Raw genomic sequence first — 18,711 nt, forward strand, 5'->3', positions numbered from 1 at the left:
TTATTAACACAATAGCCATGCTTTCTCCTTAGGAACTATCATTCTGCAGTTAAAGTATATTTGGTTCACAACATGTTTTTCACTCACTGCTGATAGTTTAGGACTGGTTATCTTCAGTTCAAATGTGTTAGATAAAATAATCCAGTATTTCATGGTTCTTACATTAAAATCTATGAGGCTATACATCGCAAAAATAATTTTTATAAATGTTTATGAATATTAATAAATCCTGACTTTTTAATATTTGATCATGTTAAATGACACCATTCATGTTCAGGAAGAATTTTTGACTCAATCCATTCAAAATCTTTTAAACTTAAATAGCAGGATCCAATCAAATTGGCTTCCTTGCAAATAACCTAAGTGAGCCACATGAGATTCAGTAGGATTGCATTAAATCTTTGGTGAGGATTTATGCTCCCAAAGTATAGCAAAGACAAATAGTTAAAGTTAGACAAATTTACATGCATACTCAGAAGTAACTGATCTTCAGGGGTGCAAGTACAGGACATAGAGAATTCCTATTTGTGTCTCTGCCAATTTCGCGCTATGTTTCTTCATTCATCCCATAATTGCATTGCTAAAGATTCCACTGTGGCAAGTGAAAAGATGAATGGAATTTAGGTCTCTTTTGTGAGTTCCAAGAGGAAAGAGAAAGGACACAGTAAAGCTTTTATTGACCCAACTCCAAATCCAGTGTGTCTAACTAGGAAATTGTTCATTCAGATGAAAGCTAAAAAGCATCTCAGCCTAATGTGGCTGAGACAGCAAAATCAATTTTGAACACAACAGCTCTGTTTAGTAAATGTTTAAAGGAACAAAAAAGGGCCTGCATAAATTAATAAGTGATATTAAGAATAAGACATATATAGCCTATAGTGCATATCCCTTTTATAACATGCTATTTTATAAATGCTAATATACTGGTGGAGTTAAAATGAGTATTTTTTTCACCCATTAAAAAAATACTATTTTACCAAAACAGTGGTCTCCTGGAACAGTTATTTTTAATATCACAATTAATTTATGCCTCTGACCTAACTTTTCTTTCCAAAGACAGGATGGATTTACTGTTCCTATTAATCATATTTTATCCCACTCTTCTAGCATAAATAATTCCTGTGCATATTTATGGATATATTTTCACTTTTGTTTTATTTTTTATTGGCTGATATTTTTCTTAATGCCAATTTAAAAAAAGATAAAGCAATTTTTAAATGGACTTTTATAACTCATTCTAGGAAGAAAATATTTTTAAGTGACTGGTTGAATGACGTTCTGAAAGAAACATCCCAATAAACATGTATTTTTATTAGATTTCTCGGACAATCAGAGTTTGTTAATGATTGTCTAACATCTGCTATGAAAATTATTTTGGCTCTATATACATGCACTAAAACCTATTTCCACTGTACATCTCTTTGTTATCCATGTTTTGATAGATAAGATCTAGATTTAGTAATTGTCAATCAATATAAGCCTGTAAAAATATCTTTATCTAATAATCACTTCCTCATATTGTGTTCTTACCAAAGTTGTCATCTCACTTGATTATGTTTTCATAGTGACATACTATGTTCTATACTCTAATACTCTTCACTGGATTTATACTAGGGAATGAGGTAATCACTGGAAATCACGCTTTTTTTTTTCTCTCATAGCATATTATATTTAATATATTTAGCTTGGTAAGTATTTCAGGTTTCAGCATAAGGTAACCAATAAGGCTTTAAATATTTGTCAAATGATAAGTTTACATTTACTTACGTTGGAAGGAATCTGTTTTATAGATGCAAATATCTTGTTGGTTTCAATTAATAAAAACTGATAGGCCAGACTCTGGGATATTGCACCAATAAAAAATATCACAACAACTGATTCAATTGAAATACAGACTCATATTGTATGCCATGCTCATTAGCCTATTTACACACAAAGTATAGAAGAGTAGATTATCTTGCCAGCAACTTAATCTGATATTATCTCTAAAATCACCAACATAATCTGGACTATTCTGAAGTGTCCATCATACGATCATTGTTGTAGCTGAAAGAATTGATTTATTGCTATTAGTTTGCTGAAGATTCAACAGCCAGATACAAATGTATTGTGCAGTATTGAGCTATTTGTGTCATCACAGTATAATTTTGTATTAATCTGTTAGGAAATAAGAAATGTACATATAAATTCATTTTAAAGGTCATCTTGGCATCTTTATTTCAAAATAGGTGTGTGGTACTTGGTCTTTTCCCACTACATCTTTTATGTTACAGTTGTGTTACTATAGGACTTCCATGCACCATGCTTTTTTTCTCTTCTGCTTTTTCCTTGACTTCTATAGAACATCCCTCATACACTCTCCTGGGTAATTCTTTTTCAGGTTAGATGCTATTTTACCCTCAGAGTGTTAAGACTCTATATCTGAGCCTGGACTAAGTAAGTACACTGATAACAGAGTATTTCCACTGTTGAATGTACCAGATTACAGATATGTATTTACTTATTTAAATTTTATTTTAATTTCTTTGAAAGATATAATTGTATATATTTAAAATGTTCGACATGATGATTTGACATATATAATATTGTGGAATGATTACCAAGATCAAGATGATGAACATATCCATCACATTTAAATGATCTACTGGTGTTTCTATTTCATCCATCAACTCCTCAAAGACTGACCATTTTAGTCAACTTTGTACCTCAGTGCTTATGACAAGGCCCACTGATACCAAATTCTCAGGGAGTATTTTGTTTCATTTTGTTTTTTGGTTTTAACATCTTTACTATAAAATGAAACAAATACATATGGGCGTATAAAGTAAATGAGTAGCTTAATAATTTTTTTTAAGCTGAACACACTCATAATCACCATCCAGATTTAAAAAAAATTAGAATGATGCCAGCCACCCTAGAAGTCTCTCCATTTTCCCCATTCCAAACACAACCCATCCGCCTCTCCAAAACTAACAATTACAGTATTATTTCTGTGCTTTTCTTTTTATTTTATTTTATCTTGCAGCTGTACATTCTCAGACTGTAGTTTACTCTTGCCCATTTATCTTTGATTTTTTTAATTTACAGTTTTCATGCTCATTTATTTATTTTCCCTACAGTTTATCTGTTCTAGAACCTGTACTATTTATAGTTTCCAACACTCTGGATTTTGCTGATTTTAAACTGTTGATCAAGTTCCGTCCTTAAGATTTCCTGTATCTAGACCTGTAGGCTTGATCAGATTCAGGGTTGATTCCGTTGGTTAGTTTAAAGGTTATGGTGTGTTCATTTGTCAGGGGGCATATAGTTTCTAGTTTTTGTACTTCATTTTATTTTTGTTGGTCGTCATTTCTGCTTACTACCTTGATATGTTGATTCATTGAAGGTTGTAGAATGATGTTATAATTCTTTTAATTATTTCTTGGCATACTTTAAAAGTATACTTGGCATAATTTTATTTAACAGTTTTATAGATAACATATTTGTTCCTTATCCTTCAAAATGAACTAATTAGATTTTTAATAGCATTATCAGTTCTACAACTAACTACGTATTCTTTATCACCAGTCAAATGTATATACCTTCATGTTTATGAAACAAAATGTTTAGATTATTTATTTTACAGAGTTGCTCAAGTGAATAAGCACAATAAAATATTTTGTTTAACAAAAAGACAAACCAATAATTATTAGTATAACTTGTTTTAGCAACTAAAATGATTTTTTTAAATTTTTTTAAATGCTTTTATTTATTTTTGAGACAGAGACAGACAGACCATGAGCAGGGGAGGGGCAGAGAGAGAGGGAGACACAGAACCCAAAGCAGGCTCCAGGCTCTGAGCTGTAGGCACAGAGCCTGACGCAGGGCTCGAACTCACAGACTGTGAGATCATGACCTGAGCTGAAGTCGGACGCTTAACCGACTGAGCCACCCAGGTGCCCCTAAAATGATTTTTGTTTTTTAAAGAAAACCAAACTATTTACTTCTTAGAGCCATGAATCTTGCTGTTGGTTTTATCAGTATCTTCTGGGATGTGTTTATTATTTTATTTTTATCCAGCTTTATTGAGGTATAATTGACATATAACTTTGTATAAGATTAGGGTATACAATGTGATGATTTTATGCATGTATATATTCTAAAGTGATTATCATAGTAGGATTAGTTAATATCTCTATCAGTTTATATAATTATCTTTTTTGTGTGTGGTGAGAATATTTAAGATCTACTCTCTTAGCAACCTTTAAGTTTTAAATACAATATTGTTGGTTATAGTCACCATGATGCATATCAGATCCTCAGAAATTATTCACTTGTAACTCGAAGTTTGTACTCTTTGACCAACTTTTTCCCATTTCTCCAACACCACTCTATTCTCTATTCCTATGAGTTTAGCTTTTTTAAGATACGTATAAGTGATATCATACAGTATTTGCCTATCTCTGACTTATTTCACTTTAGCATAATCTACTCAAATTCTATCCATATGGTTGCAAAAGGAAGGATTTCCTTCTTTTTTTTATGATCGATAATATTCTAGTGTGTGTGTGTGTGTGTGTGTGTGTGTGCGTGCGCGTGCGCACTTTACACTTTCTTTATCCATTCATCCACTGATGGATATTTGGCTGCAATTGTAAATAATATAAATAATAATTATAAGTAATGCTATAACAAACATGGGAGTGAAGATATTTCTTTAAGATAGTGATTTCATTTCCCTCAGATATATAACAAGGAGTGGGATTGTTGGATAATATGGTAGTTCTATTTTTAATTTTTTGAGGAAACTCCTTGCTGTTTTTCATAGTGGTTGTACCAATTTGTATTCCCATCTACATTTTATTTTTATTTTTTAATAAAATTTATTTGTTTGTTTTTAAGAGAGAGAGAGGTAAGAAGGGCAGAGAGAGAGAGAAAGGGAGAGAAAGAATCCCAAGTAGACACCACGCTGTCACCACAGAGCCCAACGTGGGACTCGAACTTACTGACCGTGAGATCATGACCTGAGTCGAAATCAATAATAACTGATTGAGCCACCCAGGCACCCCTCCCATCTACATTTTAGATAACTGATTAGATAATTAATAGATAACTGAGTTCAGATCACTGAAAATTTTAGATACCTGATTTGAGACTTTTCTCCTCTTCAAATATAAGCGTTTGTGTTTAAATCCTCTTCTAAGCAATTCTTTAGCTGCATCCTACAAATTTAAATTAGTTGTATTTTCAATGTAAGTCAATTCTCAGTATTTTCTAATTTTCTTTGGGACTTTTTTATTACATTAGTTATTTAGAAGTATTTTTGTTAAATTCTCTAATATTTGAAGACTTGTCTATTATTGATTTATACATTAATCGCATTATTGTCAGAGAACATACTTTATATGATTTCAATCTTTTATAAAATTGTTGCATTTTTCTTTTTGGGGGGAGAAGGGCCAAATTAGGGTCTACCTTGGTGATTATTTTATATGCACTCAAAAAGAATGTGTATTTTGCTTTTGGTGGAATGAAATAATGTCAGTTATTCCAATATATTATGTACTTATTCTATCGATTACTGACTTAGGAGTGTTGAAGTCTCGAACTGAATTGTGCATTCAACCCCATGATTGTTTGCTTTATGTTTTTGAAACTCTCTTGTTAGATGTCTACATGCTTAACATTGTTATAGCTTCCTGTTGAATTGACCCCTTTATCATTAGGACTTTGGTTTTTCCATCTAGTTTATCAATTTTATGTGGGGTTTGAAAAAAAAAAACTATCACTCTTTTCAGAATCCTTAGGAAAAAACTTTACATGAATAAAATGACCAAGAATCCTGTAAGTCCATAAGCTGCTTTTATATGTAGTACAGAAAAGATATCCTCTTTGCCGGGCACATATCTATGAACATATATCTTTGTAAGCAAATAATGCGTGAATAAGAAAAAGGGGCTTCTTCCTACGGACCCTTGCAGCTTCTTGGCAGGCACACAAAATGGTGTGAAGCATCATGCTAGATTTTTGCCTCCAGTCACTCTTAATCTAGGTCCTCTTGTGCTCTGAAGAAACTATACAATTATACAAAAGCATATGCAGTGGGTCTGGTAATTGCTTCCAATGAATATACTGCAAATAGTTTATGCTTCAATGTTACATTTTCTGTGACATACCCATAATGATAATATGTAAAGTATGGAAAGGAAAACTAAAAACTCTTAGGTGGGATCAAGCATAGCATAAAAATCCCTGTGGTTATAAATGAAGGAGAAATACATATGAGTCAGATGAATTCATGGGTGTGCTGTACTTTTAGCATCCTGTGGTAGTCAGGAAGTTACTCCTGCAGGGTCATATGAAGTAAGTGTTTTGTGTGAGATGGTGGATGTGAGCCAAGTTCACTGCATGAATATAGGGTTTGGTTGGCACTGCTCCCACCTTCCACCTGTGAAAGAAACCTGAAAAAGATTCTTCTACTTGATTTCTGTTTCTATGGGTTATAGGAAATGGTGAGCCTGGGGACATGAGAGGAAATAAGACAGGATCACCAGCAGGATCTGCAGCTTATTTGCCCTCAGCTCAGTGGCTTGATATCTGCAACACCTATAATGTCATTGCATTGCAGAAGAGGCCACATTTTTACTTTAAGATCTCATCCTGGCCTGGGGATCTCAGGATGAATTTCTATGACCTTGCAGTAGTCTATTTCCAGCCTTTTCTGCTTTCCTTCAGATGTAGAGTAGAACAGGCTTACATCTTGAGACATTATTGTACAGATTTATTTTGGGAATAATTGGAAAGTTCTGAGTGTGGCTGATATATTAAGGATGATAATGACATGACACTGTGTTTATGTAGGACAATGTTCTAGTTCTTAGGAGATATATGCTGAAGTATTTACTAGTAAAGAGGCAATGATGTCTGCAATTCCCAGATGATTTAGCAGAAAAATCATCCATATATCTTTTACATATTTATGTATCTATGTATTTATTATCTATCTATCTATTTGTCTATATCTATCATCTCTCTATCATCTAATTACAATCTGTGGAGAGATGAAGAAATGTAGTGAAATATTAACATTTGATATATATGGATGAAGGGATGTGGATGTTTACTGTAACAATCTATGTAGATCTGAAAAATTTCAAAATAAAATGAATAAACTCACAATAGGACCACTGAGGTCTTCTGACATACGTCTTTGTTCTCATCTTCTGGCCACAGCTCTGCTTTCCAGGATAATTAAGATTAAGACCTCAAGCCTACATAGTAAATTTCTCTTCCTGCTGTCTCAGTGATATGATAAGCTCCAAATGACCAGGTGGCAGTCTTCAATTCCAGGTTAATGTAATGACCATATACTCCCTGGTAAAAGTATTCTCCTTGGCATCAATTAGAAGAAGAAATGCTTTATTAAAGGGTCATTTGGGTTTGTTCTTTTGAAATTTTTTGAGCAGTGAATTCTGATCATGGTAGTAAATACTACATTGAGTGCCTATTTAAGGCACAGATCACATCTTGAAGAACCAAGCCCTCTGCCATTTTCTTTCTCTCTTCTCCCTCTGAGACTCTGCATGTCACTACCAGTTAGAATCCTCTTAGATCTAACGTACAATGGAAAAGGAAGAACTTCACAGAGGAATGAGCCATGGTATATGGAGAATAATGGACAAAAAGTACTCTATCCAGGGAGCAGAACTGGCCTATTCAAGGAATATTCTCCATTTTCAGGGTAGATGAGCCTCAAAATGTCTTCCTAGTGTATTTCAGAATTTTACATGCCTCAATCTGTTGATTATCTCCTATATTTCCTTTTTAGCAACAAGGTTGTTTTTTGAGGTCATCTTACTCCTATTTCTCCATTTTACATTGGATGTATATGGGTGAAATAGCATATTTTTTTAGTTCAGAGGTGTCAACTCAAGAGGAGCCACTTCTGAATGTAATGTGCACAACCATGAGTCATTTCCTAGTGGAGAGACTACCATGCATCATCCAGATATCCTGTTTTTCAAACTTGGTGAAGTGACTGGATGGGACTTATGTGTTGTCTCCATTGAGAGTGCCTTGAATGCAAGAGGGAGAATGTTCCAAATATCGGTGACCAGAAGGTTAGACTGTGGTAATTTCTGGAGCTACTCACAGTTCTATTTCAGTTCTCCAACTTTAGAGTATGTGTTAGGATTGGACTTCCCTTTCTACATGAGTGGAAATGACATGTATCTTTTAGGAGTCACTGCATTATTTACTATCATCCCATTCTTCCACCACACTAGTTATGAAGGCAAGTATTGAGTGGAGCCTTCATCAAACTGGATCTTTAATGATATGGATTGAATATTTAGTGTAAGCAAGAAATAAATGTTTCTGATGTTATGACATTGAGGGTTGTTTTGTTTTTGTTTTTAAACTGCATCTAAAACTAGGCTATACTAGCATTGATATTACCTAAAAGTGAGTCTGGCCTCAAAGAGATATGTACAAATAAAGCTCTCAAAAACAGGGAAAGTATGGTAAAGGAGTTGCTGGTGAACACTGAATCCATTAAAAAAGCAGCATCAAGATTATACACTGGGTGGAATTACGGTTTAAAAAGAGAAAAATAGACATTTGAAGCCTTGGTAATATAAAAATAAGAACATAACTAATAAGTTTTATGAGATAAAGGAGTAGTAACATGGTAAAATGTTACTATTTTATAACAAAAATTAAAACAATAACATATAAATTAAAATGTTAAAATGGCTCTAACTTCATAATATTTAAGAGGATATATTTTGTGCTAAAAGAATATTTACTAAAGTTTGGGAATATCTTTGTTTTTAGTCAAGTTCCTCTTGTTAATTTAAATACAATAAAATTTACTTTAATTTCACTATAATGCCAAATATAATATTTAGTAGGTTTTACAAAAACACATCCCTTCATACATCCACCTCTGCACCCATCCATATATCTGGTATCCATTCACCTATCATTCTCTTTGTATGTATTTCTATTTAGTGTGCATATAGTGTGGATATAGGTCTGGAATGCTAGTTATAGTAAGGTTATTATAGTAATTTATAGGTGTTGGAATTTATAGTGATATATTCTCAGATATTTTGTACTTTTTTTGTTTTGGATGCCTTCCTTCTATTTTTTTCAAAACCATCAAGTCCTAAATCTTATTAAAAAAAAAAGACAAATTTCTTCGCCTCAGTTCAGGTACCCTATTTAGATAACATGAAATAAAAAGTTTCTGTTATGTTTCAGTTTCTATTAAAAATTTTTTCTCTTCAGTAATTTTAACAGACTGAAAAAAAAAGACTTTGAGGGGAAGTAATAGGATCTGTTGGATAGTATTCAAATCCAGATTTTAATTACTCAATAGGATACATGGAAATAATCTAAGAAGAGAGAAGGGTTGATGCCTATATTTGCTTGACATCAGTCACATGGTAACTCAGGGCTTGAAAATAACTGTTCTCTAAGGCTTCTTGTTCTCTTCACTTCACACCTAATTTATCAATGAATACATCCATATTGGATTTGGGAAATCAAATTATTACTAGTCTGGTGATTAAACTGCTCTACCCATCTGCTAGTATATTATCATTATTACTTGAACCTACCTCCATGATAACAGATAATACAAATCATTTTCACTGCATTTTTAGGCAGTGATTGTACAAACTCTTTTAGAAAAAAATGCTTTACCCATATTTGTATGTATTAAAATTAACACAAAATATTAAGTGCAATAGAATTCAGTTGAAATTGAAGATTTTCAGAAATGGTAGTGTTTAATGTGTCCAAGTAGCAGTGTCTTTTTTTGGATGATCTTCTGGTTGAGATTGAATCCAGACAGATTTCTGGTCTAATGGACAGCCAAGCACGTGGGAGGTTGTGATGTTTGTTTAATTAGTGTAACTTATTTTATGCCCAGAATAATCATAATACTTTAAGTGCACTTGTAAAGCTTTTTCGTTCAGTGAGAATCTTTGTTCTTTTAAAATCCACTGTTTATTCTTGAAGTCACAGAACCAGAATTGTGGCTAGTTTTTAAAATCATAATTTGATTTCTGTGTTATTTGTATGATCTGCTAAGAACATCCATATAACTGAAGTCAAGAAATGATAAAGTTGTATGACAACCTTATTATTTGCTTGCTATATCATTGTTAAAAATAAAATGAAAGGCAGCCTTGTTTTACAAGCACTCTTTCTACTTTCTTATTACTATGAACTGAATAAATGCTTTTAGTATTTAAAAGAATATCTATTCATTTAGTAAATATTATTTGGATGCCTCTTGTTTCAAAAGATACTCAGGATGTACCATGGATATGTGTTTTCTCAAAGTATTTGCCATTTAGCAATGTTCTTCCACATAAATCAAACAAACATGATTGCTACAAGCTTTCATAGAATTCTGTTTTTGCTTTCATGGCACTTATTCACTCTTCATCATGTGCTTACTTTAAATAATTTGTAAAATGTCTACCTTTACTGCTGGACTTTAATGCGGATACCCCATGTGGGTGGGAGGAGTGTCTCTTTTGTTGATGGCTGTATCCTAGTGCCTAACACAGTGATAGCCATGTCATTAACATGCTAGCTATATATTTTTGCCTGACATGCAGATTATGGGAACTGTTATAGGAGAAGGACAATCTAAAGGAAGGCTATCAATGAGGTATAAATGATGGTTCAGAGTAAATGCATTGAAATCAAGGGAAGGGAAGGTTAGGCACTAGGGGAATAGCATAGCATGTTCAATGTTTCCAGGAAATTGAGGAGGAATGAATATTTATATAATGGTGAAGTACTCAAATCCACTAGAACACACGTTAGATGTCAGGAAATCATGCAAGGAGGCCAGTGGGTACTGGAAAGAACACCTGAGTCAGATTATTAGAATCTAATGTGCAAGTCTAAGAAATTTGAAGTTTTCATTTAATGAGATGTTGAGGAATTTTAGATAGGATTGTATAATTCATGTTAAGTGACTAAAATAAATTACATTTTAGTTGCACATCGATAGTCTCAGTTTTATAAAAAAAAATTAAGAGCAGAAAGTTTTTTTAAAGGCAGAAACTATACATTTTAATGGTTTAATCACAGCAACTGGCATAGTCCCTAGTGCCTTTTAGGTATTGGGCACATATTTTTGATTAGATGGTCATTTAAATTTGTTAAGTGAAATAATATTCTATAAGGTGTGAGTGATTCTTGATTTGGACTATAGGTAGATAATAGGTAGGTAAGTAGGTAAGTAGATATGAAGACATTAAGTGTTTAATGGTATTAGGTGAATAAATACAAACAAATGTGCACACATAAACACTCAAACACATAAACCACACTCACAAACTCATATACACATACAAAAGCATACATATAGACAGATCCAAACAAGTACACATATGTTCATACAAATACATATACAAGTGCACAATCACAAACACACACTACAGATATCCACACACATTTGTGAGACAATAGATGAAATAATAGGATTTTGTTATAGGAAACACAAAGCTCATGAAATTATCAGGGAAAATGGTATTAGAAGAGCAGACAAATAACAGATGGAAGAGGATTTAAAAGAACAAATTAAAGAATGCAGAGTTTAGTCTCCGTGAAGAAAAGGAGTACCCTAAGTAGATTATCGCAGTGCAGGCAGATTTCCCAAACTCCTATTGAACATTGCCAAATACTTACTTGCACGTCAAATATTATCTACACTACAATCAGAATCTGAGGATGGATGGCATATCATATTTATCAAATTTGACAATGTCTTAATTTTGTTTTCCTTTACAGAATTCAAATGTTTGTTTTAAAGAAAATGGAAAATAAAAACAAATGAAAGATGAAATAAAAATTCCATTACCAACCGCTCAAATTAAATAGTACTAATGTTTTAGGTGTTTTTTATTCTAAGTTTCAAATCTCTAGAACAAGTGTTTCGACCTGATGCATTCTCTCTAAGAGTTTAACTGATTTTGTCCACTCTGGGTCTCAGAATTTGTAATTTGTGAGAGTTCAAGAGATTCATCTAATCTGATTAGTCATCTGTGACAATAACAGGAAAAGTTATTTAGAATTATACTTCATGAACATACTAAAAAGATTAAGAGTGATAAAATCAACATTTAAAAAACATCATTGTTAATTTAAACGTAAACGTATACAATCAATTTTATAGTGATGCATAAAATATGTAAAGTTTCTGTGCCTTTTCACTAGGAAGAGCTAAAAAGTCTTTCATCTGATTAAGTAGACTTTGCTTAGGTGAGAATGTTGGATAGAACACCTGAGGTCTGATCATTAGAATCTGATGTGCAGTGTAGGTTTGATGGCAATTTTTCTTTGAAGGTATTTTGATTTTTGCTAGTGTCCAGCAAAATATTTCACTGGATATAGAATTTGGAGTTCTTGGTATTACAAGTGACAGCTATTTCTTCCAGCTGTTGAAAAATGTGTCACTTCCTTCTGACCTCCATGGCTTCTGATAAGAAATCCGTTGTAATTCAAATTTGTTTTTGCCTATAGATAACATGTGGCTTTTCTTTCACTGCTTTCAAGATTTTTCTTTGCCTCTATTTTTATTTTTTTAAGTTTATTTATTTATTTTGAGAGAGTGAGCAAGCAGGGGAAGGGCAGAGAGAGGGGGAGAGAGAAGATCGTAAGCAGGTTCCGTGTTCCCAGCACAGAGCCCAATGTGAGGCTTGAACTCACAAACCGTGAGATCATGACCTGAGCAGAAACCAAGAGTCAGAGCTTAACTGACTGAGTCACCCTGGTGCCCCATCTCTATTTTTAGAAGTTTGAATAGGATGTGTTTTTGTATGGGTTTCTTTGGGTTTCTTTTGATTCACTCAACTTTGTGAATATATAGGTTTATTTCTTTTGGCAAGTGTGGAAATCTTTCTGCCATATTTCTTTGAGTACTTTTCAGTCCCTTCCTCTTTATCCCCTCCTTCTGGGACTCTGATTATGCAAATGTTAGACTTTTGATTTACTCCCATAGGTCCCTGAAGCTCTGTTGTTGTTGTTGTTGTTGTTATCATTATTATTATTATTTTATAATTTTAGTCTAGTTTCTCTCTATTGTTCAGTTTTGCTAATTTCTATTTTTCTGCCTTCAAATTCACTGATTCTTTCATCCTCCTGCTTCATTCTGTGATTGAGTCCATCTGTGGCATTTTTTGTTTCAGTCATTGTATTGTTCTGTTCCATTGGTCTTTTTTATATTTTCTTTTTCTTTGCTGAATTTTTTATATTTTTTAATTGGTTTACATGTGTTCATAATTGTTTGTTAAAGCAATTTTATGATGGCTGTTTTAGAGTCTTTGTCAGACCTCTGTGGCCTCATTACTTGCAGGAACAGGTGAAAGTCCTTACTTTCCATTGGGCCTATTCTGACCCACCCCAGCAGATGGAGGGGGGGGGGCACTCCATTACTACCAGGTGGAATGGATGTCTAGGCTCTCCATTCTGCCTTTGCTGGTGCATAAAGGGATCAGGTCAACATTTTTCCTGTGCTGTTTGGCTTGAATAGAGCATTATTGTCTAAAAGTGTTTATCTCGCTAGGCTGCCCATCTTGGTTTTTATGATTAGGGAGCATAGGCTTTTTCCGTGGATTTTTTTTCTTTTTGGTCTGTGTCTGTTGGCATTTCTGGGTTGCCAGCTTCTTCAGCTCCACGTCTGGGATCTGAGGCAAACAAAACAAATCCAAACCCAGAGAACTCACCATTATGTCATCCTTTGGGTCCCAATGCACCTAGCCATTCTGCCTTCTTCTCCCATGTCTCCGTCTTCCTATATTTGGTTTTAATAATAATGCTATGGAGTTAGTTGTTTGTAGTGGAAGGAATAGGGAAAATATGTCTACTCCATATTTCCACACGATGGGTTTTGAGGAAATGCTTTGAGATGGATTTATGGAAAATCAGGCCAGAAAGTTATTCAAATTATATTGGTCTTCCAGTCAATTCAAACTCTGTGCAGAGAATGGTAATCATTCACATTCATCTTCATTAAGAATAATCAAAAGAGATTGGGAACCATAGATTAGATAATACAGACAATTATCTGACCCATTTCTTTAAGAGGAATTTTTTGAATTAGTCTTTCTTGGGGCAATTATTTACAACAGAATAGGTTTATGTTGGATTTTGCTAAAACACAATGTTGCAACTTGAGGGAATCTTATGAGATACCTTTCAAGTTTTTATTTACATAGATAATACTGTGGCTCCTAACATGTTATAAATGTTAAGTAGGCATTTAGTTGTTTCACAGATTTATGTAGGTAACATCTCCTTCAGAGTAATAGTTTTAAAGGCAATTTTGAGCTTGTTTTTTTCCCTTACATTTCTTTTGAAGAGTAAATCATTCCAGCTCTAGAATGGAAATGCTTAATCTCCTGAGACTCCTCTGATGAATAGCCAAAGGGATAATTGCTTGGCTACATGGATTTCAACATAATTTTTAGCAAAATCATAGATATCCAAATGTAGATTCTGGCATTTGGGATGCATTGTCAATATGAGAAATTCCCAAGGGGACCCTGGAGTGCTCATGCAATTACTAGATTACAGCAGTAAACATGCGAGGCATGGTTTTTCAATAGTCAAAACAAAGTATGATCCACGTAACATATTTTGTATAATAAGTAATACAAGCATAATACAAAACAGGTGACTAATATTGCTTTACTATTTAAATACACCATATGCGATAAAATATAGCCAAGTGGTAATTTAATTATTTCCATGAAAATACAGATAAATTCCAACATTTAAAAAACATATGACCCACTGTGTTGTGAACTCTAAGGCTATACATGCAATTATTATTGTGATGAACTTTTCAGTTTATAATATATAATCAATTATGAAAAAGTAAGTTAATATTCACATATTCTGGGAAAAAAATAATTGTCCTTTTTATGTGAAGAAACCAGTCATCCAAAAAATAATATTTCCTAGAAATATGTGCTGCCATGTTGAGTTGGACATTGGTACTGCTTAACTCAGTTATTGGGAACATGAGGGTTTTGGACCAGATCCAACCCTCTGGTGGATCTTGAGTTGCCTCTCCAATCCAAGTTATGGATCAGACCCTATCTGAGACTTTCTCTTGGATAATGCAGTTTGTGAAAAACAGATGAGAAAATATATTTGAATAACTGGAAAAGCTATTCATTCTGATATATCAGTAGCGTTAATTTTCTTTACTATAGAGAAAGTTTAAATAATTAGATGGAGTAGTTGAGTCATGTGTAGATGATAAATACGGTGATGGAATTAATAAAGCCTCTGATCCTGATCTGTTTTGGGCAACCTATCCCAGGACATACCCACCTGTGTGAGTTACTGTTGGCTTAAATTAATATCTTATTTCCCTTAAAATCTTCTTCTAGTACCTATGTATATTTTCACTTTACCTTGTTAGCTTGACTTTGACAGTGCATATTGTTAAGTGAATGAAACTAGTGTGAGAGGCTCATACTGTACCATTCCAATTATATGACATTCTGGATAAGGTGATATACTCTAGCGACAACAAATAGGTCAGTGGTTGGCAGAAGTTCAGATGGAATGGAAAGAGGTATGAATAGGTGAAGCACAGAGAATTTTTAAAGCCGTGAAACTACTCTGAATGCTATTTTAACGGCATTATGCATTTGTCAAAACCCATAGAGCAGCACAACGCAAAGAATAAGACACTGTAAACTACGGCTTTGGGGTCATAATAATATTTGTTCACTAATTGTAACAAATGTACCACCCTAGAGCAAGATGTTAATAAAAGGGGAAATGGTGGCTAGGAGGGAGGAGATATCTGAGAACTCTATATTACTTTCACAAGGTTTTGGTACCTAAAACTGTTCTGAAAAATAGAGTCTATTACTTGAAAAACGCAAGCACCAAACTGAATGGAATTACGTGTAGTATGTAATATGTAAACTTTTAATTAGCTTTCTTACTTTGAGACCTGTGCCACCCCTCCCTCTCAACTTCATCTGTCTGGTGTCTTAGTCTCAGGAATCAAAGTCCTCTTTACCCCCAACCCCATGAACACACAGAGAAAAGCAGCTAAAAGCTTCAACTTTTCCTTAAGCAGATTTTAAAAACCAAGCTTTTGATTTTCTGCCTCAACACTCTCCCTCCTATAGACCTTGAAACTGAGTCAATTTGTAATTCTGTCTAAATTTGCTCACTGATCTTTAGTGTCCTCCTGTCCAGATAGCTTGAATGAAACTTCTTCTATTTTGTTACTTCACTTACTGTTCTATTTATTTTCCATCTTCAAACATTTGTTGTAATATCTTATCTACTGTTGTCTTTTCTTTTTGTCATTGTTAGTTTAAACATTCATAAACTGCTTTATCTTCATTTTAGAGAAGACTCAGGGGTGAGAAGAATAAGCACATAGACCCAAACAACCATGTTTAGCTAAAATTGTAGGTGGCTTTCTGGTACTCTGTCTCTGTCTTTTTTTTTTTTTTTTTTTTTACCCCCACGGTCCTCATCTTTTTCTTTCTCTCTACACAACCACTATTAAGTAAAGTTAAACACCATCTTTGTCAATATACCGCATAGTAATATGAACTACTTTAAATTGAATAATGAATGTTTTTGGCAACGAATGAATTCAGCTGAACCAGGAGACAGTGTTGGTTGTAATTATTTAATTAATGGAAATGAAGTATTGCAATATTGAGGGACTTGAATATATGTTGAAGGATACTGTGGATAAGAAGTATGGCTCATAGCCAACTGAGAGCAATTCACGTTTCAGATAATGAAATGATGAATTTTCATTGCTTTTTTTTCTTTTTTCCTTCTCTAAGCTTTGCATCCTGATTGAAGCAAAGACATCTGTCTTTTCCCAGATAGCAACTTTGGTTGCTGTGGCAACATGTTGACTAGGGAACTTAAAATAAAGGTGGCTCATTTCCAAATCACTTTTCTTCTTTTTCTTCACAAAAACAGCACACATTGGCAAAAGCAAAAAAGAAAAAAAAAAGTTTTACTGGAATCTTTATAATCAATAAACCTGTTGTTTGCTGAAGGATTACATTCCCGAACTTGCATGTTAAGCAGGTGAAAAGTGTACATTTGGCTTTCATATACTTTTTAAACTATGAAAAACTGCACAACCTCGTTAAAAAATTTTGCCCTCTATCCCTGCTTTCCTCCCTTCCCTTCCTCCTTCCTCCCTTCCTTCTTCCCTTCTTTCCTTCCTTCCTTCCTTCCTTCCTTCCTTCCTTCCTTTTCTGCTCTCTCTCTCTCTCTCTCTCTCTCTCTCTCTCTGTTTTAAATTGGGATAGTAGGGACCTGGGTACATGTAGAAGGAGGAGGGGCAAAGGCAGTGAAAGAAACTCTTCAAAGGCCTTTGCTAGAGCACAGCCTGGTTGCTAGGGCTTGAAAAGATTGTTATTTGTAGCTAACACAAAGTTATTCCAAAATGCACTCAGCCTTAGAAGCAAACAAGTACTAAGTTCTTAAAGAGAGGCATGGATTGAATCTCCCAACATATGAAAATAATATTTTGACACTTCAGGATGCACATACATTTCATGAAATGTAAGAGGGGGTGAAAAGGAGGTTTTAAAAATTATTTAAATTAAGGACACACATCTTTAAAAACTCATCTATTTAAAAACACTTGGATTTTTACAGTATTTATTTCTAAAATGTCATTTTCTTTTAAGTCTTGTAAAGTTGGGTTCGTCAAAACAAGCCTACATGACAAGAAAATAAATGTGTAATTCTACTTTAGTTTTATGTATTGACTTTCTTCCAAACCTAGAGCCTTATAATTAGTTTCTTTTCCATTTTTTCTGTTTACTTATAAATAAGTAAATGGTATTTTATGGAAGATCCATAAATATGCACTTCTTTTAATAGAAATTATTTATATCAATTATAGAATTACTCTAAAGTTTGCTATGGGACCAGGCAGAGGAAATTTACACAGAATCAGTTATTTTAACATAAATGCAGCAAGCAAAGAAAATAAGAGTGATGTTAACACATGAATCCTGGGTAGTGGGAAGGGGAGTAGAGAAATGCCTTCATTGGTCTCTGTGAAGAATGAGAGCTTAAATATGATATGTTTTGGTGAATTTTTAATTTGGTGGGGACAGAGAAAGCCTAGATATTCATGTGTTGATAAAACACAGATTGGAGTAGTTGGGGAGGTAGCCATAGTACCAATGGATTAATAAAGCCAACCAATGAATACTACTAAAAACAGATCCTAACTTCTTTTAGTGTCTATTTTGGCATTCATTTGGTCAGAATGACATACTTTTTAAAGATGCAAACTGCAGAGGAACTTAGAGAGATGACTAATATCCTCCCTCACCCTCCCTAGTATCTGAATGTCTTTAAGTTCTTGGGTAAGGAACCTATAGATAATCAGAATCCTGAACGTGGGCATAGAAAAATTAAAAAGATGATTATGGAATGGAAAAAAATATAAAAGCACATATTCAAAATTAACTCTCTTGACCTTGTAAGGTTGACAGCACAATCCCTAGAAGTGTTCACTTTTGAACAGAACTGCACCCCGAAGACCCTATAAAATGAGCTTCTGCCCACCAGAAACATGATCATTGGAGCACTTCTCTCATCACCTCTATTGAAACAAAGCAAAAGAAAACAAACAAACAAAAAACAGGCATGTAAGTTAATACTGTTGTTACCCAAAGCACACAG

General features: G+C 33.7%; 1 long non-coding RNA gene across 1 annotated transcript in view; it reads left to right on the plus strand.

Annotated features, from left to right (window-relative positions):
- The window catches only part of LOC123599148, a 242,242-nt gene that overhangs the window by 125,093 nt on the left and 98,438 nt on the right, over window positions 1–18,711 (plus strand). The window lies entirely within an intron of this gene.

The sequence above is a fragment of the Leopardus geoffroyi genome, chromosome A1 (genome assembly GCF_018350155.1).
Source record: "Leopardus geoffroyi isolate Oge1 chromosome A1, O.geoffroyi_Oge1_pat1.0, whole genome shotgun sequence".
NCBI lineage: Eukaryota > Metazoa > Chordata > Mammalia > Carnivora > Felidae > Leopardus > Leopardus geoffroyi.